Consider the following 25,631-nt stretch of genomic DNA (forward strand, 5'->3'; position numbering starts at 1 on the left):
ATGAGAGGATGGAATTAGATCAGTGGGTTTCAAACAATAGCATTCCAAGGAGTGTCAGGTGCCTGGATAGAGTCTGGGGAGAGCAGGGGCTGTCAGGAGAACAGGCACAGCCTCGCATCAACAAGCCCGTGTAACAAAGCACCATAGATGGGCGTCGTAAACAGCGGGCGTTGGTTGTCTCAAGGTCCTCAAGGCTGGGAGTTGGCATCAAGCTGTCCACAGGGCCGGTTTCTCCTGCGGCTTCTCCCTGTGGCTTGCAGATGGTGTCCTCTCCCCCAGCCCTCAGGGCCATCCCTCGTTCTGTGTCTGTGTCCTAATTTCCTCTTCTTAGAAGGACTCCAGGAAGGTTGGATTAGGGCCCACCCTGTCGGCCTCCTTTGACCTTAATTACTTGTTTAGGTGAAGTCACATTCTGGGGAACCAAGGGTCCAGGCTGCAACAGATGAATTTGGAAGCAACGATCAGCCCCCTGCAGCCCTTCTCCTTCTCTTGACTTTTACAATGGCTTTCTGTGTTTATCTGCTTTTACACATTGGTGTTTGGGGTGAAATCACATTTGAAAAAGTGGTTTGATTCATCATGAAGGTCTGGAAAACCCCGAGATGGACGGAGGCTCCACCTCTCTATGGGCTCTTGCTTGGAGCTTCCCCTTGAGGATCCATGGAGGATGGGGGCCGGCATCTCCAGGGTCCACGCTGAGGCCATGGCTCGATGGAGGTGGCTTCTTAGTGGGGCAGAGGCCCCCGGGGTGCATTGCTCTGAGAAATGCCGGGCATCAGCAAACCCGGTCCCTCCTGGCTGGCCAGAGCAAAAGGCTTCTCTTTTTCTCCTTTAACCAGAGAAGAAGGCTCCATTCCATGTGGCGCTGTGGCTCTTGGTGGCTGTTACAAAGCCATTTCCTATCTTCTGAAGTCTAAGTAAGGAAGAGCAGGGGTTTAAGAAGACCTGAGTCTACAGCCAAGCTTGTCCCAGTTTGCTGGGTGGTGGAGGCCCATGTGGGCTGTGCTTCTGGCATGTTCTCCCGAGCCACAGTGGGAACAGGACCTGGCCGTGGGAGTTGGGAGCCATGGAGGATGTGTTCCACTGGTCTAGAAGCCGAATCGAGTGCTGTGACATTGTATCCTGGCCCACAGCAAAATGAGTTGGCTCGAATAAGAATATTGATACCGTCTCCTAAATCTCCCCATTTCAATAGCTTAAGTTGGGCGGGTTGGGGTTGGATTGGTCAGTTCCTGATGCAGAGCAAATGACAGACCTTTCAAGACTGTTTTCTGATTCTGCCAAGTGACCGTAAGAGAGGGCAGAGGAAACAGGTGAGAATCCCTTTTACGATTGTAATCAACCCCCCTCCTAAAGGACAGGGCTGCTTTTCCGAGAAACACATTATCCTCTGGAACATCCAAGGATATTTTCTCAGTAAGAAAGAGAAATGGGGCCGGAGTGAATCCAGAGAAGGTGGGAAAAGCAATACCAAGATTCAGTCCTTACGACTTTGGGAATATTGCAAAGTTAAACAGAACGTGACTCCCCAGGGCTGTTGGATACATTTGGCCTCTGACTCCGGTCAGTTCTCCACCTGCTTCCTCTCTCTTTATGGGATGAGGGATAAGGGAAGGGGGTGGGAGGGTGCAGGGCACAGAGGTGGGGGCACAAGCTTTTGGAATGTTATATTATTATATATGAATACAGACAGTAACACCAAGTGACTCCAGCAGACAGCTACCTCCAGAATTCCTATTAATAAATATCAGAGACCTATTCAGACGTTCCCGTGTTCTGGCCTAGGATCTTTTGGAGGGTAGACGGCTGATTCCTCGGAACCTACAAACTAAAGAAACAGAAGCTGCCTCAGAACCCAGACTCCAGGCCCTGCAGGGGTAAGGGCTCTACTTTTCCTGCTGTGTAGCTTCCTGAAAGCTGTCGGATGCAGGGAGACTCCAAAATCACCATCGCGCTGGAGTCCAGCACTGTAGCGGGAAGCTCTCATGGACCTACCAAGACACTTCTTTTTAACGTCTGTGAAGCCTGACACTCATTTCTCAGTGTCTTCTATTAGAATCTTTTTGCTTCATTAGAGTAAGTCATGTTCCTGCAACATAATTACAGATTTCTTAAAAGGGCAGGTGTGTCTTATATGCAAATCCTAACACATACAGGGAATTGGTCGATCACTCAGATAATGTTATTATCATATATTATTATATATTAATATTATATTAATGTTATATTATTATATATTAATAATTATATTTTTGTATTATCTGAATGATTAATTCCTCATGTGTTAGGATTAGCATATAAGACAAATTAACAGTGACTAGTTAATCTAAATAATTATTTAAATTGTTAATTTATCAGTTAATTATTATATATTACTATTAAACAATGAATAATTATTTATTATTTATAAATTGTAAATATTTGTAAATTATTTATTAGTATTAACTATTTATAAATTATTGTTTATTATTAATTAATCAAAATAATTACATATTTAATGATATAAATATTTTCTTCATACTTTGTAAAGGAGTAGCTAATCAAATTTCTCTCACAGACTTTAAAAACAGTTGTGAAGAATTACGTTAAAAGACACGCATGTACGCGGGGCTGTGAAATAGGTCTCTGATATGTATTAATAGGAACGCTAAATAAGGCAGTCTAGGGAGAAATGGGAGCCCATGCATCAGAAGGGAAAGAGATGGGCTGGAGAGAGATTTCGGAGGTGGAGACAAATGGCTTTGCGCTACTGAGGGCAAGGAAAAAAAGAGGGAATTAGGAACGACTCCCGTGTTTATGGTTTGAGCTGGCGGGGCCATGGGGATGGATTTTGTCATGATAAGGCCACTTTTCCCAAGAGTGTTGTTCAGTTCTGTTTCTGGGGATTGGAAAGCCAGAGTGGGGATGTCATGATAAAACTAAAATTGCGAGACAAACGCTCTCCTCTTCCCCACCCAGGCGAATATCTAGTTTACATATAACAGGCTTTTTAAAACTTCATCTGTGTTGATTCTGAGGACCTGAGCAAAGGAATTTCTTCTGAAATCCTGGTTGTTCTCACGGCCTTCACTTCTAATGACGACTATGCAGTCCATTTCAGCAGCTTATAAAGCCGTTGAAAATTCCCCTTGCTTTAATAGGAAAAACCAAGATAAGAGTAAAAAAAACAAGATAAGATTTGATGGATAGTTCAGGCATGAAGGCAACAGGTATTCATTCCATTTAATCTTTTCTCTCTTGTTCCATAGAACTTAAAAAGCTAATAATTTACTTCCGCAGTCTCTCCTCCTGCAAGAACACCATCCCAGCCAAGCAAAACGTATGGCAGGTCAGGATGACTGGCACATAAATCAGAGTCAAACAGAGTTTCACTTCAATTCAGCAAAAACTGTGGATTTCCTTTCTCTGCCTTTTTTCTTTTTTCTTTTTCTTTTTCTTTTTTTTTTTTTGCACTAAACAGTCTTCTTCAAAATGATGCTCAAAAAACTGGTACTATCATTATTACACTTTGCTTTGTCTATTTTTTGGCATTTTTTCAGGAATGGATCTAAAATTATTTTTGGCCTGAGCCATGCCTTGTTAAGATGCAGATCCTGAGCCAGTGGGTCTGGAGCGAGGCCTGAGGTTTGCATTTGTAAGGAGCTCGTGGATGCTGCCCTTGCTGCTGGTCCGCGGGAACATGTTGGGTAGCAATGTCCAGGGGCACCTGGAGGGCCGGGAAGCCCTGCACAGCTGCTCCACTGAGGCAGGGCTGGTTTTGTGCCCCCACAACCCACGTCAAGGGGTAACTGGATGGGGGCTGCCCTGGCAAGGCTGCTCCTCAATTCTGCACACCACCCAACTGGGCACGGCCAGTTAATTCAATTCAAATCCATTCAGAGCACAGCTGAGGCGAGGCCTTGTGTGGTGGAAGGAGAATGGCGTTTGGAGCCAGCAGACCTGGGTTTGGGTCCCAGCTCTACCACTTAGAGGGACCAGCACCGTTTGTTCAACTTTACATTTATTATGTGAAATCCACAATATATATCACCTCAACCATATAATTTTCAAAACAGCAAGTGAGATACTATGTTTGCAAAGATTTTGCCAATAATTCTTAGTTGGTTCTCATGACCTTAAGTTGTGATCAAATCCAAAACTCATACTATATTTTGTATAGTTCTATTTTTGTAACACAGCTATTACATAAATGCAAAATGCTGTTGAATGTACGTATATGTGTAGACAGAAGATAGACGATAGATAATAGATAACATACAGATGATGATGAAATAGTTATAGGTTACGTAGGTGATGGCTAAATTGACAATAGATCATTTAGATCGATAACAGATATACAGATAATAGATAGATATGGATAGATAATAGATATAGATAATAAAAGATAGATTTGGAATGATAATAGATAGATAATAGATAGATGATAGATAAAGATAAATGGATGATAACTAATCAGGCGTAATTTCCTTATTCCCTTCTACATTTTGGCCTATCCAGTTGGGCTGTGGGTGTGGCCCATAGCCACGTTCCTGTGCTGAGTCAGCATTTCTCACTGCGCGAGCTCAGGGGGAGCTGGTGACCTGGGCAGGGCCCCTGAAGGTGACAGGGTCTCCATGCCACAGCCCACTCTGCCTACCTCTCCGGCACTCTCTCCTTTTTGCTCGCGCTGCTTATTCTGGCTGAGGAAGGGACAGGAAGGGACAGGAAGGGCTGAGAGGTTAACCACACAAGTGAAGGTTGATGGGAACTCTTGTTGTTGGTTTTCCTGGTAAAAGACCGAGGCAGAGGTTCTGGGGAGGCTCTTGTGGAGGGCAGACAGCGCCCACAAGGGGATCCTGACAGCTTCCACGGAGGCTCAGGACTGGAAGGGCCCTTCAGAGCAGCCCTCACTGAAGCAGAGGAGTGGGGCTTGTGCCCCCAGACCCAGTGGTAGCTGGGCAGGGCTCCCCTGCAGGGCCACCCCCAGGCACTGCATGGAGGCACTTGCCATCAGCCTCAGCAGCCCACAGTCCTGGGAGCTGGACGCCAGGACCTTGGTACTGAATGGGCACCACCTTGCATGGCACAGGAGGAGACAAAATCTCCAGGCATTGATGGGCATCACGCTGCGGCTGCTGCAGAAGACATGGCCTCCTCAGAGTGCCACGGCAAGACAGGGGACCCAGCTCCTCGTCACTGTCATCTGGGACTGAGCGATGTGGGTCAGGACTACAGGAGCTTCTCTTGAGTGGGCACTGCTGGTCTCTAGGTACCATGCAATCTTGCTCTTGAATTAGCTCTTAGCAGGCATGAGCCAGGAAGAGGTGTCTCCAGGCAGTCAGTGTGATTGGTGTGATTGGCGTGTTCAGTGTGATTGGCATAGCTGGTGTCCATTCTAGGAGAGAACCACAGGGGAGTCCCAGGGTCACACCCTGTTGTGCAAGGATGGTGTCCTGCAGCACAGCACAGAGCCAGAGGTAGGATGTAGGTGGGGCACAGGTAGGATGCAAGTGGAATCCAGGTGGGACGCAGGTGGGAATGCAGGTGAGATGCAGGTAGGGACACAGGTGGGATGCAGGTAGGGTGCAGCTGGGACGCAAGTAGAACTCAGGAGGGATGCAGGTAGGATGCAGGTGGGATGCAGGTATGGTGCGGGTGGGACACAGCAGGGACTCAGGTAGGGTGCAGGTGGGATGCAGGTAGTTGTTGAGACAGGTGTGTGCACTCAGCTGTGTCAATAGCTCTGGACCTCAGTGCTGTGCCTGGAGTACCAGAATATGATGGGTCCCAGAGGGAGGGCTGCGTTCAGATGAAGACTGTGAATGCTTAGCCCCAGGGCTGTGGCCCTGTAAGGACCAGAGATGCTGCCTGGAAAATTCTGTAGTGTCCTGCGCCAGCTGGCCCATGAGGGTGTGAATGTGCAGCCCTACAGGGCATGCTCCTGGGACAGAAGCACTTGTGAACAAATCCATGTGGATGTCGGAGAGACTGAGCCCTGAGCCCAAAGCCCAGCTCTTTCACTGAACTGTTGGGCAGCTTTGTGCCCTTCCTCAGTCTCTCTGAGCCTTAGTTCTCTCCTTGTAGGCAACATATCTGTGCAATAATAATTCCTGCCTTGACGGTCATGGAAAGATTGAACAAGATCTAGCTCCTGACATCACCCAGTTAGGTTCCTTTCCTTCCTTTTCCTTTCTAAACTTAGAGAGAAAGAGATAGGAAAAGCAAGTGGGAAAAAAATGCTGGCAAAGCAGACAACAGTGTGTGGCACCTGGCGCCCTCACAGAGAGCGTGGCCGTGGCCTGCAGCAGCAGGGAGCCGTATAGCTATGCCCAGCTCCCGGAGAGGGGCTAGCCTGGGCCCTGGGCTCTGAGCCCCCGTGGCTAGCATAGCACTTGCACCTCTTGGTATAATCAGGACACCTTGGCATGGAGGGAGGCCACACTGTGCCCCCAACCTCCGCCATCTTGCCACCCCAGTAGACTCCAGGGACTGGGCCTGACTTTGCCCAGAAGTGTGAAAAACCCAGAGGCAGCCTCCTCCTCCCACGTATGATGTCTGCACACAAGGGACCAGGGTCCGGGCTGTGGACGTGGCCACCGCTGTCCCCTGCAGCAGTGGATAAGGGCGGCATCTACCTGGTGGCCCCTAAGTCGCTCTTAAGCCAAACTCTTCAAGCTTCCTCTTGTTCAGCTTCCTGCCCGGAAGCTTGCTGGGCAGTTATTATCCACAACGAAAAGGTGTGAAAAGGAGTAACTTGGTTCTCAGTCCTGCCCCAAATGAGTCAGGTTTTTTTTTTCTTCCTTTAAAATTGAAAGTAAATGGATGGCTTTGGTGTTATAAGGGCCATTCTTATCTGATTGTTGCATTAATATGATCCTCAAAATCGACCGAAGGAGGATTAGGATAAATATTTTGTGTTAAAAAAGGCACTAACTTCAGTTGAGATAGGGTTTTAAGTTTTAGAGCAGAGGGAAGAGAAAAATGGTAATACAAAAATGAAAATGTAAATAAAGATTTTAATCCCAGCGAGACTGGAATACGCAGGTCTTGCCCTTGGAAGGGGTTGAGCTGTGTACTGTCTCAGCGGAGCGGTGTGCAGATCCCCCATCCCTGGCTGCTGTCAAGGAGTGTTGTGGGTGGATGCTCTACTCTTGTGGGGACCAGCTTCCTGCGTTTGCCTTCCTTGCTGTCAGTGTGGCCTCTTGTCCCTGAAGAAGCAGGGCTCCCAGGGCCCCCCAGCCAGCATAAATGTTAGCACCGTTGGCAGGGATGATAGCCACTGGTTTTCAATCGTACCTTTACACACACTCCAGATCCTTTTGAGTCTTATTTTAACTATATCCCCTAGATAAAGGGACTCTCCTAAGAAATATGATGTCCTAGGTTCACTACCAACCCCACAGTCTCTGGGTTTTTGTTGTTTGTTTGTTTTTGAGACAGAGTATTGCTCTGTTGCCCAGGCTGGAGTGCAGTGGGGCACTTGGCTCACTGCAACCTCTGCCTCCCGGGTTCAAGCAATTCTGCCTCAGCCTCTCAAGTAGCAGGGATTACAGGCACGTGCCACTACACCCGGCTAATTTTGTATTTTTAGTAGACAAGGGGTTTCACCATATTAGCCAGGCTGGTCTCAAACTCCTGACCTTGTGATCCTCCCGCCTCGGCCTCCCAAAGTGCTGGGATTACAGGCGTGAGCCACCACGCCCAGCCTGTTTGTTTTAATATTTACCGAAGGTCACAGTCACATTTTATAATTTATTATATCTGAATTTAGAGTGATTATACGCTGTGGATCTCAGGGCCTAATGTTAATTTATACTTCGGGGAAATGAAGAGTATGATAAATTCAGGCCAATGCCGGCACCTCCCTGCTTTTCTGCATGGTTTGAGAATTGACCCAGCAGTTCAGTCCAGTTTTGTGTAAGGAAAGCTCACAGTGGCCGGGTGAGGAAGCCAGGGGCTGAATACTGAAGCCACACAAAGCGTGGACTCAGCCCCTCCGCAGGAGACAAAAGATGGATGTGGACAATGAGAGGTGCCCTTGACATCGTTCTGTGAGTAGTTAGCGCTTTAGGGGCAGCAAAGCCCCCAGCTCTGCAGAGCTGCAGAGGGGAGGCAGATCCCAGCGATTCTGAGAAAGCCTGGCTTCAGGAGGAAGTGTGAGAGAGCAGGGACTTGAGTGGACCAGGGAGTGCAGAGGATGGGAAAGGAGGCGGCTCCAGGGGAAGCATGGGACCAGGCGGTGCATGCGGGGCGAAGGGAGGGTAGTGTCCCGTGTGTCCGTGTCCTGGCCAGGCGTGGCTCACTGTGTACCGTGACCTCAGTGCCGGCGGTGGCTCACTCTGTGTGTCAGCTTTGTGTGTATCTTCCTTTTTGAGCTACTATTGAGTCTGGATCCTCCAGCCCCTTTGCATTCTTGGTCCTGGCCCTGACTGCCAAGCTGCTGTTCCTGTTCTAATATGTGCTTGGTTTTCCTGATGAAACTCCCCATCCCAAGCAGACACGCATGGGAAACCAGCCCTGCTCAGGGCTCATGGCCCTGAAGACGGCCGTGAAGACGATGTATTACAACCCTGGGCCCCATCACAAATTAGATGAGCTACCTTAAGGGTCCTTTATCCGCTGTGGCCTCTGTGCTCTGAGGTAAAAATAGCAGAGTTTGATTGAGGGCTACTCGAGATGGCTTAGCTCCCGGAGAGTGATGAATGCTTCATTGTTGCCCCCAAATGGGCAGTTTTCTCTGACTTCAAACAAAATGTAGGAAGGTAAAGGTAAATTAGCAGACAAAGGAAGCACCTCCAAAAGCTGCCCTAAGACACAGAAGCCCGGTGCTGGACCCGCAGGCTTTCTGGGAGAGTAGGACCCTGAGGGCTCTGAAACCTAGCGGCCTCATGGTTCTGCAGGGGCCCGTGCTCCACCTGCGCCATCCCTTCCCGCTCCACCTGCTATCGCTTCCCCCTACACTCCTATCTATCACCCATACAGCCCATTTTCCTTCCTGTAATACCTGCCACACCGAGGTTCACCCAAGCCGCCTTTCCCGGGAATCCAAGAGTGAGCCTTGGGGAGAAGGGCCCCACACGTGTTGCTGAGCCCCACGCACCCGGGGGGAGACACGACCCCCTCGGACTCACTTCCCATCCTCATGACCTTCCAGGATCTCTGCCTGGTTCTTTGTACAATCATGGAGGAGACAGCTGAAATGTTCCCTTCGGGGCATTTATAAACCGAGGTCGCTTCCTGTTTTCAGGAGGAAATGCGCCTGGAGCTGGGGAGGGCTGTGCTGCTGGGCGAGGCTCCCATCCTCTGAGTCACCCGCCCCACTGTCTCTCCTGGGGACCACACGCTGTGCAAATCCGCCATCCATCCATTACCGTCCATTATCAGATGGAAGGCTTCCAGCCCCTAGTGAGAAGCAGGAGAGCACTAATGTCCATATGGGTACAAAGTTATTGACCATGAACTGAGGAAAGGTATTTTTTTTCCTCCTTTCCCCTGTGATTGGAATTACTAATTAGATCAACATGAAATTAAAATGATTCCAAGGCTGAAACACTTGGGGAAGAATCTCTTGAAGTCCGTTTTTTTATCACTGGGCTGAGACTAAATTATGCTGTCAACATGCCAGATTATTTCAAATTAGCTAAATTAATTAATCTAACTCAGTCTTTGGCTATATTAATCATCTGTTTTAGGTTTTTATGGGAGAAAGAATATGTGACTGTTTCAGCATAGTGCGTATAGATGAAGTTCATAGGCAGGTAGCTTTTCTTCTGCTCAAAGCTGGTATTTTGAAATCTAGGCAGTAATAGGGTTCCCTCAAATACACTCAGTAAATTTCACAGTTTCTTATTTTGTTTGCGTTTGAAAATATCTACCTTTCTGCTGTTAAGATCGTAAGAAGTGAGTGTTATTTTTTCCTTGAGCACTGAAAGGTGTTGAAAAGACTAGCTCATATGCAGCCCATTTTTAGGATCATTCTCTTTTAAATGCCAGAAATCCAGAAGTATATACCTAAGAAGAGATATCTGTTGAAGTTATTTATGGACTACAGTAATTCAAAACTCTTCAGAAATGTCCAAAGCTGAGTCGTTGGTGAGGAAGCAATGTGAATCACCTATATGTGATGGAGGTGAATATATATTATATATATATTCACAATGGAGTCCACCTACCAACGCCTCTGAGTCCAAGACCAGGGGCTCTTCCTGCACAGTTAGTGATGATGCACATTGAACTTGCGTTCTCAGTGTATTCCTCACAATTTGTCAGGAAATGCTTTGCGTGGAAAAATAATGATGGTGGAGAAACCAGGCACCGTGGTAGGACATGCAGCCTGTGTGAAGTAGGGCCCATTATTTTCACCATCCTACAGATAAGAAAATCAAGGCGAGGTGTCCCAGTTCACAGTCATCTCATCATGATGGAGCAGTGGGGTGCTCGCAGGGAAACATGTTGCTGCCCCTGAATGCTGAATTTCTATGAGACCGTGTAAAGGGGAGGGGCCTGCAGAGGGGCAAAAGCAGCTGGAGTGCAGCTGCGTCTTGTCCTCACTCCTGGGCTCCTGGCAGGGTCTGAGCTGGGCGCTAAGTGCAGTCGTGGAAAATGGCCTGGACTCTGAGCCAGGAACTCTGACCTCTTCCCTGGCCTGGCTACCATCTTGAGACAATATCTCTGGGCCTCTGTTTTCTCAGAATGAGTGATGTGGACTCCGCCACCCTCAAACCCCCGGATGCCGGGCGTGCAGTTTTCTGGAGCAAGTAGAAGAGTTACTTTTTTTTTTTTTTTTGCAATCACTTTTCCCAGCCATCCTGGTTCATAGGACACTGGCAATGAAAGCCATTATTACCATTCCTGTTAGTGATGCTAATGAGAATAATTTGAATTCATTTGACACGTTTCCTGGAAGGGGCCCAGATTTTATGATTATTGCTCATCTCTGCACTTTGAGATTCTGGCTGAGTCCCAGAGAAGTGGAAAAATACTGTGAGAAAGGTTGAACTTGTGGTATTTCTGGGTTGACTGGATACAGGAAGTACAGCAATCTTAGGGAAAAACATGTTTACATATTTCTCTGGATATGTATCTATATATCCTTTTTAGGGTTGGGAGGGTTGGTGTTTACCGAAAGGTTTGAACTTCAGCCTCAAATAGCTGATCCCTGACCCACATTAGGTTTTGCAAAATTGGTTCAGCTGCCCCCCAAGCAGTTCCTGTAATGCTTTGGGAGCCAGAGAAGGAAAGGTAGCCTGCACTTCACTCCCCAGGGGCCATGAAGAAGGCATTTCTGGGAGGCAATGGGCTAGAACAGGGACTTTGCAAAGTCCTGTGGAGAAGTAATACTTACATCTTTCCCATTGCTTGTCAATATTTGTCTGGGCAATGACTAGACAATGAAATGCACAAATATTATGAAGTATTTGGGGATTTTGTTTAAATTATTTCAGGGAGAGAAGGTGTCTTTTCAGGACATTGGCAGATGGGATTTAGAATGGTCCCAGATGGAATTATCCCAACTAAGAGGTGCCTCTCCCAATCCTCAACCTCAATTTTCTTTTAATTAGTGACCACCATTTTTTTCTGTTATATCCAGCTCAAAACTTTTTGGTTATTCTGGTATTTATCCTGACCTCAGCATGTGCCTGACTTTCTGTGCCATGTTATCTTGTACTTAATTCAGGCCTGCTTCATGTACATTTTTTTGACAAAAGAATTGATTGCAAGCATGGACTTAGCGTTAAGTTCCTGCTTTCTAATAAAAGCCTCCCTTTGTAACCCAGGTCAAGCATTTCAGAGATGCGCACAAAATCAACACTTCCTATAGCGATTATGTGCGCATTATCTTTTGGTGGAATAATGCTTTCACTGGAATAATAACATTGTCTTTTTTAAAGTATGTTAAAAAGTTGAAAACATTAGGAATCTAGGTTCTCCCTTTAGACTGCACAGCTGATGCTGAGATTGGAAGTAATATGAGAGACATAAATAGGGCCTCAATATGCCTTTGTTTGAAGATATTAGGATCATTTTGGCCACCTACAGCAGTCACAAAAAAATCACAGGACATCTGTGAAGCATCCCTACAGTTGGCTCACACTTCACAGCCAAGCACACATTTTTATTAGATGACTTTGCTTTATTCCATCTATTTTAACAGCTATACGCTCCATGGCTTCATAAATCTTATTCCTGTGAAACACACAGATTTTACCAGCTAGTGTACTCATGACCAAGACTTTTACCTTAAAGCAATCTTCTTTTACATGACAGTGGATTTAAATGCTAGGCTGGCTTCTGTAATGTATGCACTAATGCACACACTACATACACTGACACACACACAAACACGTATGGACAATTTTGACCACTAATGTCATGGGTAAAATTGGCTCTCCACTAAAATTCATGTGTTGACATCCTAGTCTCCAGTCCCTGAATGTGACCTTATTTGAGATAGGGTCATTATGGAGGTAATCCATTTAAAATGCGGTCATTAACGTGAGTCCTAACTCCCTATGGCTGGTGTCCTTATAAAAAGAAAAAGTTTGGGCACAGAGACATCTACAGAGGGAAAACAATGTGAAAAGACACAGGGAGAAGACAGCCATCTACGAGCCACAGGAGAGGCCTGGAACAGATTCCTCCTCACAGCTGGGAAGGAGCCAACTCTGCCAGCACCTTGGTCTCTGCCTTCCAGGCTCCAGAGTTTTGAGAAAATAAATTGCTGCTGCTTAAGCCTCCCAGTCTGTGGTACTTTGTTCTAGAAGCCTGAGCCAACTCACAACGAGTGGCACAAAGCTGCCAGCCGGTGGATAATGCCTTTCAGCAGCTGCAGAGGCGGAGGTGGGGACGGTCAGTGCCAGGGTCCCTCACCCCAGCAGCTGGGTGTGACCTGCCTCTGGTGCTGGACACACAGGATTTGGACTCGGGGCAGCTATGGCGTCAGCAGAACCTCGTAGATCTGCCTGTGGGATGAGGTTGGCTGTGCCTCCAGATTCATCTCTGTTTGTCTTTACCCATTTTATTTTTATTGTTTTATTTTTGAGAGGAAGCCTCACTCTGTTGCCCAGGCTGGAGTGCAGTGGCATGATCTCAGCTCACTGCAACCTCCGTCTCCCAAGTTCAAGTGATTCTCCTGCCTTAGCCTCCCAAGCAGCTGGGATTACAGGCATGCGCTACCATGTCTGGCTAATTTTTATATTTTTAGTAGAGATGCCATTTCACCATGTTGGCCAGGTTGCTCTCGAACTCCTGACCTCAGGTGATCTGCCCACCTCGGCCTCCCAAAGTGCTGGGATTACAGGTGTGAGCCACCGTGCCCGGCCTGTCTTTACCCATTTTCTAAGCCAAGCAATGGCTCTTCACAGATATATTTTCTTCTTAGATCATTCAAAGTTACTGTGGGTTGCAACTGACAATCTTGACTGATACAGAAATTGGTACCAAGATTTGTTGTAGCCAGGAGGCTCTGGAAATTTGAGATGATTCTAAGAATTTTCTCAGGCTTAGGTACCTAAATTGAAGGAACAACAAAGAACCATACAAAATAAATTTCAATCGCCAGGAAGTTCTTCATATTGAAGCCGTCCTCACAGAGTTAGCAAGAATTCTGGACAGAAATGTACAGTTAAGCATTAATCACGCTGCAATGTGGCCCAATTTCTTGTAAACAGAAGTCACTGAGCACTAGATACTGACCATTCACATTCCTATAGATAGGAGTCCTTTAAATAGGATTTCTGTAAGGCTTTTGTTTAAGAATTGCTTCAGATGTTTTTCAGATCTCAAATTCCAGAAAAATAGCTGAGTCCACCAATTTGAAGACCCCAAAGAGTAATGGAATCAGTCTGAGAATACAGCTTCTTCCTCTCCCTGTCTCATGATGTCACCCTGCACTCTTCAACCAATGGTCTCCACACCTCAGCCCACTCCAAAACCGTTAAAAACCCTAACCTCAGCTGGGCTCGGTGGCTCACACCTGTAATCCCAGCACTTTGGGAGGCTGAGGCGGGTGGATCACCTGAGGTCAGGAGTTCGAGTGCAGCTTGGCCAACATGGTGAAACCCTGTCTCTACTAAAAATATAAAAATTAGCAAGACATGGTGGCGGGTGTCTGTAATCCCAGCTATTTGGTAACTTGAGGCATGAGAATCCCTTGAGCCAGGGAGGCAGAGGTTGCAGTGAGCCGAGATCCTGTCACTGCACTCCAGCCTGGACAATAGAGACTCTGTTTTAAACAAACAAACAAACAAAGAAACAGGAAAACCTAACTCCAAACCCCTCTGGGAGACAGATTTTAGGTTCCTCCTGTCTCCTTGTCTGCGTCCCTGAGACAAAACCTCTTTCTTTGCTGCAAGTTGGTGTCTTGGCATATGGACTTGCTGTGCAGTACGTGTTGGGCTTGCAATGAGCCTATTACTGTTACGATAAGATACGGGAGAATAGTGAGATGCAGTGCTGTGCTGTGCAGTGGACACCAGCTGCTGTGTGTTTCACCCTGATGCTGAAGGGAGGGGGCGGGCAGATGAGCTGCCATCATTTTTCTTCTGCTTGGCAGGTATTCACAGGACTTGACTTGGATTTCAACGTCTCTTCTGGTTCTTACTTTTTTGTTCTGTTTTTATCTGGGATTTGTTAGGAGGAAGACAGTGAAGTCTAAACAGCTGACAGAAATAATTTTTAAGGCTCAGTTGCCTGGAACGGAAAACCAAGTATTAAAGAAGGCGTTGAGCTGAGTGAGGTCTCTAGGATTAGACAAAACCCTAAATGGTAAAATAGGAGGGAGTGAGGAGGTGATGATGTTTTCCTTTTTCCTCCTTAATTTACAGGAAAAGGAAGAAGGAATAAACCAGTATGTTCCGCAGTTTCAAAATACAGTCATTTAGCTCTGAAATGCTAAATCTGAAATGAAGCTCAAAGCTGGAAGCTTCCATCATAAGAAGGGTATAAAATTGTCTACCTAAACATTTCAGGAAAATCAAGATTTTTTTTAACGTTGAGATATGGAAAAAAGGTTCCACAGAGTGTATAGGTTGGTATTTGTATTTTAAAAGATTATTTTAAGGTTTTGTGTCTTAAATGAGTTGTGCAAAGTCTAGTAATTAGAGCTTGAAGATATTCATGGTCTTCTTGTCTCTAGCCTTGGCATCAAATAATCTAGCAGCCATATTCCAATCAAAGTGGCTTTTCTCAATCACATATCTGCTTCTGGATATCACTTAATGTGACCCAGCCTCCCACTAGCTCTCGACACCTAAAGTCCTCGTGCCTTCACCCATCTGTCTTGAGCTCCCTTCTGCACATGCCATCAGCCTGCCCAATGCACAGGATGTGGAAACCAGTGAACCTGGCTTTCTCATCCTTCCTGTGCCTCCCAGCTGTGCAAATTGGGTCAAGTTAACTTCTCTCTACTTAGTCTTCTTTGTACAAGATGCAGATAACCATACTGTCTAATAAGATTGATGGGAGAGGAAGTAAAAGCAAAAATATGTAATTCACCTGCAAAATGCCTGACTAAGAGCAGATGTGCCTTTTCCTGTTCCCACTCCGCACCCATGAACATCCCACCATTACTTGTAAGTAGGCCGAGTAAAGGGAGGTTTAATAGAGGTAGACCTGGTGGAAGTAGGTCTAGTAGAGGTAGTCCTGGTAGAGGTAGGTCTGGTAAAGATAGGCCTGGTAGAGGTAGGTCTGGTAAAGATAGGCCTGGTAGAGGTAGGTCTAGTAGAGTTAGATCTGGTGGAGATAGGACTAGTAGAGGTGGATCAAGTAGAGGTGGATCTAGTGGAGGTGGATCTAGTGGAGGTGTATCTAGTGGTGGATCTTGGGGTGGATCTCGTGTGGGTGGATCTAGTGGAGGTGGATCTAGTGGAGATGGATCTTGGGGTGGATCTCACGGGGATGGATCTAGTGGAGGTGGATCTAGTGGGGGTGGGTCTCATGCAGGTGGATCTAGTGGAGGTGGATCTAGTGGAGGTGGATCTAGTGGAGAGGTATCTCGTGGAGGTGGATCTTTTGCGGGTGGATCTAGTGGAGGTGGATCTAGTGGAGGTGGGTCTCACGCGGGTGGATCTAGTGGGGGTGGATCTAATGGAGATGGATCTTGCAGAGGTGGATCTCGTGCGGGTGGATCTAGTGGAGGTGGATCTAGTGGAGTGGATCTAGTGGAGGTGGATCTCATGTGGGTGGATCTAGTGGAGGTGGATCTAGCGGAGGTGTATCTAGTAGGGGTGTATCCCATGGAGGTGGATCTTGTGGAGGTGGATCTAGTGGAGGTGGATCTTGTGGGGGTGGATCTTGTGTGATGGATCTAGTGGAGGTGGATCTAGTGGAGGTGGATCTCATGGAGGGGGATCTCATGGAGGTGGATCTCATGTGGGTGGATCTAGTGGAGGTGGATCTAGCGGAGGTGTATCTAGTAGGGGTGTATCCCATGGAGGTGGATCTTGTGGAGGTGGATCTAGTGGAGGTGGATCTTGTGGGGGTGGATCTTGTGTGATGGATCTAGTGGAGGTGGATCTAGTGGAGGTGGATCTCGTGGAGGGGGATCTCATGGAGGTGGATCTAGTGGAGGTGGATCTCACGGAGGTGGATCTCATGCGGGTGGATCTAGTGGAGGTGGATCTAGTGGGAGTGTATCCCATGGAGGTGGATCTTGTGCAGGTGTATCTAATGGATGTGGATCTCGTGGGGGTGGATCTTGTGTGGTGAATCTAGTGGAGGTGGATCTAGTGGAGGTGGATCTCGTGCAGGTGGATCTAGTGGAGGTGGGTCTAGTGGAGGTGGATCTAGTGGAGGTGGATCTCGTGGAGGTGGATCTCACACAGGTGGATCTAGTGGAGGTGGATCTAGTGGGAGTGTATCTCATGGAGGTGGATCTTGTGGAGGTGTATCTAATGAATGTGGATCTCGTGGGGGTGGATCTTGTGTGGTGGATCTAGTGGAGGTGGATCTAGTGGAGGTGGATCTCGTGCGGGTGGATCTAGTGGAGGTGGGTCTAGTGGGGTTGGATCTAGTGGGGTTGAATCTAGTGGAGGTAGGCCTAGTAGAGGTAGGTTTTATAGAGATAGGTCTGGTAGAGAAAAGTCTAGTAGAGGTGGATCTAGTGGAAGTAGGACTAATAGAGTTAGACCTAGTAGGGGTGAATCTAGAGGAAGCAGATCTATTCATAGTAGAGGTGGCTGTATTTGAGGTACAGCTGTACAGCGAGTTCTCATGAGGGCTCATCTCCTTGTCTCATTCAGGTCTTCATCCATCGGCCTCCTCAGTGGAGAATGAGCCTGCAGTAGACAGTGACTGTGGATATTGCACTGTGGCATTCCCAGGGCCTACCCTAACCCCACCCATTTGGCCCCCACCAAGGGGATGGATTCCCTGGAAACGTCCACGTGTGGATTGCGCTGCCCGCCTCCCTTCCCTGTGCTCCTGGGAATGGCACTGACATTTGTCCTGCAGGGAGCAGAGACATCCCATGTTTGCCTGTGGAATTTGGGGGCCCTGACCCAGCCCAGCTCCAGGGCTGAACTGGAGTCACCAGTCAGTCAGTTAACAAAGCCACACGGCGGCCACAGGGATTGATCTGCAGATAAGAACGTGTCCTACTTAGTTCCCAGAGAGTCATGAAGGGAGTTTTGGATTCTCTGGAGAGAGAGACCTCCCTCTCATCTGTGGAGATGGGCAGTGGGGAGAGCACAGGAGATCCTACAGAATGGGGCACCTGGACAGGCCAGAAGGACGCTGGAGGGCAGCTGCCACCACAGATGCTGATACACTTGCCCTTGGATGGCTCTTCTGAACCTAGGCCTAGCTATGGAGTGGTTTGTGAAAGCCCCTAAGTCCCTCTTTTTAATTTTAGCTTGCATTGGGTGGTCTGTCACTTGCAACAGAAAATCCCCGGCTCATAGCTCCCGTGTGAGTAAAGGCACTTGAATGCTGTTTCCTTGGAGGTTGGCCCTGAGATGGTTTAATGCCACTGCCACTAGGGACACTGGGACCATAGCTCGCAGAACCACTGAGAGAAGCAGACACATACCAGTTAGCATGGCAGTGGGTTTAGGAAAACAGATTGAATTTTTATTCACTGTGGCCCGTCCCAGCCTTGCCTTCTCCTTGTCATAATTTTGTCCATTATTTTTAGTATTTTAACATCAAATGCCCAAGTTAGTGAGGATGTTTTACTTCAAAATGTAGACCCCAGAGAACAAAATGAGATACAAAACCTTTTTGTAACATGTGTTTAATGACATACTTTAATGGAACTTTTAGCTGCTGTGGAGAGGTTTTTGGCATGAGTTGTATAGCTTCTTTTAGCAAATTTCCTAAAAATCAGATGCATTTTACACTTGGCTGCATAGGAAACCCTAAAAGAGGTTCCTGGAATGGATTGAAGTCTAAGAAGCCCAAAACAAATAAGACATTCATCTGCATGTTCTCAGAGCAACATCCCCAGCTGAACTGGGCTCTGTGGGGACTCAGCATGGCGTCTCCCTACAGGCATTTTCCCCTTTAATTTGTCAGGGTTCCCCTAGGGTTAGCTTGCATCATATTCTACCTTGAAGTCCAAAATCAATTTCTATAAGCAGTACCCAGGCGGGGAAACTGAGATCAGGTCTCTGTTACCAGATGGATGTCATATTCTCTCTCTCTCTCTCTCTCTCTCTCTCTCACACACACACACACACACACTTTTAATGAATGAGAAAATGCATTCACATCACATTTTAATAGGATTATTCTCAGGAATGATGGAGGCCATATTTATGAAAGGATTCCAGCATGGTTCTTGGCACATAGTAAACCCTCAGATATACCTGTATATGTGCGTGTGTGTGTATTTTAAATGCTCATCTTATACCAAGAACAAGTGACAATAAACATTTCAAGACAAGTGGCTGTATTTCAAATACTGACAGACCAGGGAGAATTTTATGTTAGTCACTCAGACCTAGCAGCTAGTAGGAGATTGTGTTCCGGAAGAGCGGTCACGGCTAGAATGGAGTACGTAGGACAGCAATGCCAAGGTACTGTGTTCAGCGAGTGGCAGAAGCAGGGAGGAAACAGGGCTCGTTAGAGTGGATAAGGTCATGGAAATGCTGGGAAAGGGAGCAGGAAGGGTTGCCAGTGAGATTTCAAACACTATCTTCAATCCCTCAAGAATGAGACAGGGGAAGGAATAGAGGAAACATCCCAATTTATGAAAACCTTTTTTTTTTTTAATTGTGACAGAGTCTCGCTGTATCCCCCAGGCTGGTGTGCAGTGGCATGATCTTGGCTCACTGCAACCTCTGCCTCCTGGGTTCAAGCGATTCCCATGCCTCAGCGTCCCGACTAGCTGTAGGCGCCTACCACCAAGCCCGGCTGATTTTTGTATTTTCAGTAGAGACAGGTTTTTACCTTGTTGGCCAGACTCGTCTTGAACTCCTGACCTCAGGTGATCCGCCCGCCTCGGCCTCCCAAAGTGCTGGGAATACAGGCATAAGCCACCCCGCCCGGCCTTATTATGAAAACTTTACGAGAATTGAGGATCCCAGCAGAAAGTATTGAGTGTGTCTGGCATAAGTGGGGTTTTGGATTTTGGGTGAAGAGAGGCCTAGTGCCTGCTCTACACTCCATGCTTCTCTCCTAATCTCACAGCCTCAAAACTTCCTCTCCACAGTGTCTCCACCCTGATGGCCTGATGGAACATCAGGCCCTGGTTTCCTGCTACTCAATATTGACTTGGTGATATCCACTAGCACCTGAAGTGTAAGAACTCCCCACTAAACTCATCCTCTCCTCTTGCTTTTTCAAATCCCTACTAATGGCAGCTTCCTGTATAAACACAATGGCACTTTCAGTTTCTCATCAACAGCTCAACACCCGTGGCCTTTTGGCTTTGCCATCACTTGTCTCCACATGAAATAATTGCTGAGTCCTGATGGTTTAACAGCCGCAGCCTCCATCCCATTTGTGTCTTCTTCATCCGGCTCTCAGAGGCTGTGTCTTCCTTTCTCCTCCTTCCCCAGTCTTACTTATCTATCAATTCTAGAAAATAGTTCAAAAAATAATGCAAATTAATGATGACCCTCAATTACTGAAAGTCTTTGATCGGCTCTCCTTTCTTGATGGTAAAATAACTACTCCTCCGTGTGACATTTCAAAGTACTATACTCCCATTCTGTCCACCTTTCTTTTTTTTTTTTGAGACAGAGTCTCACTCTGTAGCCCAGGCTGGAGTGGTGCAGTGGCGCGGTCTCAGCTCACTGCAACCTCCACCTCCCAGGTCCAGGTTCAAGCAGTTCTCCTGCCTCGGCCTCCCGAGTAGCTGGGATTACAGGCATGCACCACCATGCCCAGCTAATTTTTGTAATTTTAGTAGAGACAGGGTTTCACCATGTTGGCCAGGCTGGTATTGAACTCCTGACCTCGCGATCCACCTGCCTTGGCCTCCCAAAGTCTGTCCAGCTTTCTCTCAAGTCCCCTCTTTTGCTCACCTGGATTATTCATTGTTCTTTCGACAGGCACAGTGGCTTCTCCTTTAGTCACTTGTTCAGCCTCAGATGCACTTTCCTTTCATCTCTCTTTCCACATGTCTGAATGCCTAACCTCTCTGCAAACAAATCCCAAACCCTGCCTCTTCCATTAGCCTCTCTGGATACCTCCCTCCTGTCAAGAGAAAAGATTGTTTTCTTCCTTTGAGTGAACAAAACACTGTCTAATTATCTGTGATAGCATTCAACATGAATGAATTATCTACATTATAATGTGGTTATTTCTGTAAAGTCTGCAAGAGCTTAAAATTTTGTTTTTGGTTTGTAACAAAGCAACTAGCTCAATACATTGCACATAGAAGATGCTCATTTAATGTTATAAAGCAAATAGCCAAGCACATTGTACATAGCAAATGTTCATTCAGATATCATCAAATGCATTTTCAAAATCTGTTCTGTATCAGATGATGTTAAAGTAGTGTGTATCTAATACTATATAAATATAATTGGGTGCACGTTTCACCAAACAAGAAATATGAAAGGCTAATAAGCACATATAGAGATGCTCAACATTAATAGTCATCAGGGAAATAAAAATTAACACCACAATGAGATATCAGTACATACCCACTAGAATGATTATAATAAGAAGACAGACAATAGCAAGCAAACACTGGTGAGGATGCGGAGAAACGTAAGCCCTTCGTACATTACTGATGGGAATATAAATTGTACTGCCGTTTTGGAAAACAGTTTGGCAGTACAATGTACATTTCCATCAGTATGTAAATTATTCATAAAATGTTAAACATAAACTTTCTAGAAAACCCACAAGTTCTAAAGCAAGAAATCTACTCACACAAAGACTTACATGCAAATGCTTATAGCAGTTTTCCTCATAATAGCCAAAAAGGGGAAACAATCCAAATATTCATCAACTGGTGATGGGAAAAATGAAACGGGCCAGGTCCATACAATGGAAAGTGATTCAGCAGTGCAAAAATAAACACTGATACGACTACAATACCTACTACGTGGAGGAAACTTGAAAACATTAAGCTAAGTGAAGGTAGCCAGTCACAAAACCACATAGTATACGATTTCCTCTATATGAAATATCCCAGAACAGGCAACTCCAAAGAGACAGAAAATAGATTCCTGGTTGCGTGAGCTTGTGGTGGGAAGGAGAAATGACTACAAATGGGCAATTGGGATTCTTTTGTGATTGTAAAATTGGATTGTGGTAATGGTTTCACAACTTTGTAAATTTACTAAAAAATCATTGAACCGTACAATTAAAATGGGGGAGTTTTATGGTATGTAAACGAGACCTCCATAAAGCTGTTAGAGAAAATCACTGGACTTCCAGGACATGCACCTTTATCTACTGGAAGAATAAAGTGAAACGCAGCTTCTTTTAAATAGTTTTCTAGAAGAAACATGCTCAAGTACCACAAAAGGATAAAATATATTATCTGTTTAGTTCTAACTTACTTATTATGTTTTGACAGAATAGTCATTTGGACTAAGACAACAAAATAGTACTTTATGCAAGCTATTGAAATGGAAATAAATATTTAGAGAAAAATCACACAATCTTTTTAAGTAACAGTTCTGTAGAGATCTTAAATTTTCAACAATTAGGTTAGAAAGGAATGCTTTCACTAAGCCTTTATTGAATCTGATCCACTAGTTTGTTCACATAAATCGTCAGTACATAGCAGTCTTTTACTGATTAATTATTCACCCCAAAGTCTATTAGCAAATATTTACCGCTTATAGCCTAATTAAAATAGAACCCAGGCTACTATTAAATAGAGGTCGTTCTAAAGCTCTTCTCAAGAGAAATATAGACTTGGTTACAGGAGAATTGTCAAGGAAATCCTTCTCAGAGGGTAGTTATTTCAAAATTGATGAGTAATTTAAGGATATTAGTGGCATTTAACACTCTGAGTTCTAGTGTTTATTTAAATCAAGCATCGGATTCATTTAGGCTGCGTGATGAAGTAATCAGTGATGAGTAAAGAGCATTTTCATAAGAAAACAGTAGCACCATGGGCATAAATGATGGTCTCCCCACCCCTGTGAGCCTGCATCCTTGACAACATAATAGGCCGGTAGGAGACCCCACCTTTTGAGTTTGCAATGCCAGGTCTCTCGCCCCAGGGACTGTAAGCAGGTGCCTCTGGGATGAGCTCAGGGATTCTCAGAGGAGACCATCAGGCCCACCCTGCCGTCTCTCAAGGAGATTAGAGAAGCGTAATTCTTCTTTCTTCCACTTTACTGTATAAATTTGAATGTAATTCTGTCCCAACTTAGTTATCATCACTTCTGTGCTACCTTCTATGCATGTAAATTTGATGATAAATTGTTCTATAATAAATGGTTTCTCCCCTTCCCGTCCCCCCACCTATTTCTCTCTCTCTCTCTCTCTCTCCCCCTCCCTCTCTCCCTCTCTCTCTCTCTTTCTCTCTCCTCTATTAGTGCAGAGCATTCTTTTATTGGCAGGATTGTTTCATTTCTCCAACACTGCATACCAATGTTAGAGAAAGAATGTTAAAGTTTCAACAAAAGAGACTCTTAATGCTTTTCTGGACAAACGCTGAGCGTCCTTTTAATTGTACATTCTCAGTTTCCTTCAAGCAGCCCTTTGGATGGCTACAGGGTTTTCTTCTCTGCCCTGCTGGGGACCAGGAGCTCTCATCTCCCTGTTTCTTCCCTGCTGACCTCAGGGCAATCTTGGAGGGGCCTTGGGCTGTGCTCAAATATAAAACAAAGCTTGTAAAGTAGATATGTGAAAAGAGGAATGCAGAGGTTTCCAAACCTGTTACTTTCCTTCTCTTTTGCTGCAATGCAGTTTTATAAAACGCGAAGTCTCATTTGAAACTCTGTCTTATTGTTTACAACAGCCACTCACTGAAAAGGAGCCTTAGAATTATAAATAACCTTCGAAAACAATAACAACAAACAGCAAAAACTTTAATAAAGTCACAGACATGTTACTGTAGACCAAGTGCACTGTTGAGAGAGGACTGTTATTATGTTAGGTGCGGGACAGAAAGATTTCTAGAGAGCTTCGTGGAAGAGGTTTCCAGTAATTTAGCAACCAAGACAGTTTGTCGTTCAAGATATGATGATCTATCTTCTTTTTGCTTATTAAAGTTGAACATTAAAAAACAAAAAACTGAAGATCCATTAGTGAGTGTATTTGGTACATTAATTTTCTATGGTTGCTATGACAAATTATCTTAAAGTACTGACTGAAAACAGCAAAGATCTACACTCTCAAAGTTCTGGAGGTCAGAAACATGACATCGATCTCACTGGGCTAAAGTCAAGGTGTCGGCAGAACATGGTTCCTTCTGGGGGCTCCAGGGGGAGCCCATTTCCTTTTATTTTTTAGCATCTAGAGGTTGCCCACATTCCCGGGCTCATGGCCCCTTCCTCCTTCTTCAGTGCCAGCACCAGTGGACCGAGCTCTCAGGTCACATGCCTCTGGCTTCATCTTCTGTCTTCTTCATCTACTTTTTTTTGTTTGTTTGTTTGAGATGGAGTCTTGCTCTGTCACCCAGGCTGGAGTGCAGTGGCATGATCTTGGCTCACTGCAAACTCTGCCTCCCAGGTTCACGCCATTCTCCTGCCTCAGCCTCCCAAGTAGCTGGGACTAAGGCGCCTGCCACCACGCCCGAGCTATTTTTTTTGTTATTTTTAGTAGAGACGGGGTTTCACCATGTTAGCCAGGATGGTCTCGATCTGACCTCGTGATCTGCCCGCCTCGGCCTCCCAAAGTGCTGGGATTACAGGCGTCCTTCATCCAGTTTTAAGGGTCCTGGTGATGACATTGGGCCCACCCAGATAAAAATCAGTCCAGATTAATCTAGGATAACCTCCCATCTCAAAGTGCTGAATCACATTGGCAAAGTCCCTTTGGCCATGTGATGTCACATATTCACAGGCTCTGGGAGTTAGGACGTGGACATCTTGGAGGGGCCTTTCTTCTGCTGACCACAGAGAGGAAGTGAGAACACGCTCATTCCTATGCCTCTCTGTGGAGGCTATAAAATGCAAAATCTCCCTAGGGAGGGATATAGAAGCAACAGCAGCAACACAAGCATATCAGTATGTAGGACATTTAATCCAGCAAGGGTTTTCTGGAAATTTGTCCAAGGATATAGTTATTTATAAACTCAAAGCTTTTCATATCATTGTATTTGGCACTATGAAGAAATGGGAAAAATTCAAATGTCTAACAATGGTAGATTGGTTAAATAAATCATAGTATATTTATTTGTATCAGTTATTTATTGCTGTGTAAATAATTGCCCCAAGGTACAGCAACTTAGAAAATTGACATTTCTTCTTCATACAGTTTTTGAGGGTGAGAAATCCAGGAGAAGTTTATCTACGTGGCTTGGGCTCAGGTTCTTCTATGAGGTTGCCATCAGGACACCAGCCTGGGCTGCAGTCATCTGAAGGTTTGACTGGGGCAGGTGGATTCCCCAGTGAGGGAGTGCACTGAAGTATGTAACTGACAAGCTGGTGATGGTGGCTGCCACATGGCCAGGTGGACTTCTCCATAGGGCTGTGTGCGTGGGCTCATGCCTTCCCTTAGAGAGAGTGATCTGAGAGAGAGAGATCAAGGAGAGAGCCTTTTAAGGCCTTATACAGCCCAGTCTTGAAAGTCACACATCTTGACTTCCAACAGACTCTGTTCCTTGGAAATGATTCATTAAATCCAGCCCACACCCAAGGCAAGGAGTAGAATCAGGCTCCTCTTAAAAGGGAGACATTTCAAACAATTTGAAGACATATTTTAAAAGCACAGCACCATATAATCAAAAACATTGCATTCATTTAAGTCATGTTGCAAAAATGCATCAAAAAAGTTATTCATGATATAATGTAGTTACAAACATACATTGCAAAACAGTATGTATGGTGAAATAAACCTATCTCTATATATTTAGCATATAGTAGCCAAGAACTTGGAGCTCTGTTGTTAGCATATTTTATGTACAAGCCCCTCCAAGAGGAAATAACTTAGGAATTATGTACTCCAAAATATTAACAGTGATTTTATTTGAGTGTGCATGATTTGTGATGTTCTTACTTGGCACTTTTGCACTTTGTATGTTCTGATTTTCCTACAATGAGTGTGCACGAGTGACAGTGTGACATTGCAGTAAA

The 25,631-nt window shown here is 45.6% G+C and overlaps 2 long non-coding RNA genes across 2 annotated transcripts in view; one reads left to right on the plus strand and one right to left on the minus strand.

Annotated features, from left to right (window-relative positions):
• LOC129525153 (uncharacterized) overlaps positions 1 to 25,631 on the plus strand; it is a 432,112-nt gene that overhangs the window by 97,759 nt on the left and 308,722 nt on the right. The gene's annotated exons all lie outside the window — the stretch shown is intronic.
• Positions 25,024 to 25,631, minus strand: part of LOC129525152 (uncharacterized) — a 63,307-nt gene continuing 62,699 nt past the window's right edge. Inside the window, exon 5 of the long non-coding RNA XR_008669251.2 lies at positions 25,024 to 25,066. This is a non-coding gene — a long non-coding RNA (uncharacterized lncRNA). The remainder of the gene's footprint in view (positions 25,067 to 25,631) is intronic.

The sequence above is a fragment of the Gorilla gorilla genome, chromosome 8, assembly GCF_029281585.2.
Source record: "Gorilla gorilla gorilla isolate KB3781 chromosome 8, NHGRI_mGorGor1-v2.1_pri, whole genome shotgun sequence".
NCBI lineage: Eukaryota > Metazoa > Chordata > Mammalia > Primates > Hominidae > Gorilla > Gorilla gorilla.